This window comes from Austrofundulus limnaeus, unplaced genomic scaffold (genome assembly GCF_001266775.1).
Source record: "Austrofundulus limnaeus strain Quisiro unplaced genomic scaffold, Austrofundulus_limnaeus-1.0 Scaffold567, whole genome shotgun sequence".
NCBI classification, from domain to species: Eukaryota; Metazoa; Chordata; class Actinopteri; order Cyprinodontiformes; family Rivulidae; genus Austrofundulus; species Austrofundulus limnaeus.
This window is the reverse complement of record NW_013952969.1, coordinates 280,056-281,718: the sequence shown is the minus strand read 5'-3', so window position 1 is coordinate 281,718 and position 1,663 is coordinate 280,056.

Here is a 1,663-nt window from a genome sequence, read left to right as displayed (position 1 = left end):
TCCCTGCTGTACTTTACTTTTTTTTAAACTTAATTAAACTGAAAATTTACAACGCTGCACTTGGTTTGCTTCTTCTGCAGCTCAGTGTGTTCTCTAAGCTCGCCAGCTCCCCTGAGCCTGAGAACCTCCAGCCTCAAGTTGTGTCTTTTCTCAGCTGTTTCAGCTCACAGAACACGTTACACACATATTTATATAATAAACATCAGCTAAACTGTGGAATGTCAAAAATTCAGAAACATTTTACTGGTGACATATAGAGACTCAGTTCTCACTTCATAACCTGCAGCAGGGATTGCACAATTCACGTGGAGACTGAGCATTGTTGAAAGGATTGCACAATCTGGAGGCGGAGCTTGATTTAACTTCTAGAAGAAATTCAGCGATTTTGAATAAGAAAAATATTAAAAATTGTTCCAAGTTAAATTGAAAATGTGTTTATAGTACAAATCATTGTATAAATATGATAATTTAATCTGTTTACTATTGTTTTTCTGTTAAGTTTCCATGATGGCAGGGTAGGCTCTAGTGACCGCTGGTCACTGCATAGCAGACCCCCATGGAGACACATGAAGGTGGGGCATCAGCTGATGTTCCTCTCTACACCTCCTGCTCCACTCTGTTTCAAACACATGAAGCCAAATGTCTCCATAATGTGATTGCAGAAATGTACAGGGAGCCCAAAATCACATGACCACTCTGAACGTCGTTACGTCACATTGTCTCTGAAAAGGACCTGATTCACAAGAAAACTGTGGGTTTATGAGAGAAGGTGAAATGATGTTCCAAACTGGAGACGTAGTGATGAAGAAGAGGAACAGACTGAAGCTCATCTGAGCTGAAATAATCTTATTTTAAAACTGTCTTTGAACCCCTCTTATCTCCTTCCAGCTTCAGTCTCCAGCTGCAGGATCATCTCTATCTTTATTACTCACAGTAATTTATGATGTCACAGTCACATCCTGCTGTAATCATTTATTATTCATGTTTTTAAAAGAAAACAGTCAAGATGTGTGCAGGACCTTTATTCTACATAACAGCCTCAGTGTTTCAGGACACCTGGACCTTTATTGTTTCATTAAGCTGTAATGTTAAAGGTTGGTCAGCAGGTGGCGACAAACTTAATTGTATCAAAAGCTTCAAAACACTTTTCAACTCAACTGCTTCATCCTGATTCAGAGGTTCTGAGGTCTTCAACCACAAACAACCATGATCCACCAAATGTTACAGAACAGAAGCTGCAGACAGAAACACAGGAGAAAAACCAAATAAAGCTTTTAAAACCTTGTTTACAAAAAGTTTAAATCTACAGATAATGATTGAATTTATAATTCTAAAGGAAAACAAAAAAAAATCTTGTTTTAAGACTTAAGTTGCTGATAAGATGAAATTATAGGAAAGATCAGGCAGGAACCAAAGCCTCCACCATCAACACTACTGGTTGTTTCAGCACAGACTGGTAAATCTGCAGCTTCTTCCAGCTTCACTTCAGTCTGTTGTTCAGATGCACAGAAATCCAGCTGAACATCTTCCTGGTCTCCTTGTGTCTCATGAAGCCTGAGTCTCCATCACACTGTTGACATAAACCACCTCCTCTGGCTCCTGAGGACAGGAAACAAAGAACTGTGTTGATGTTCTGCTGGGAATAATAATAATATTTATTATT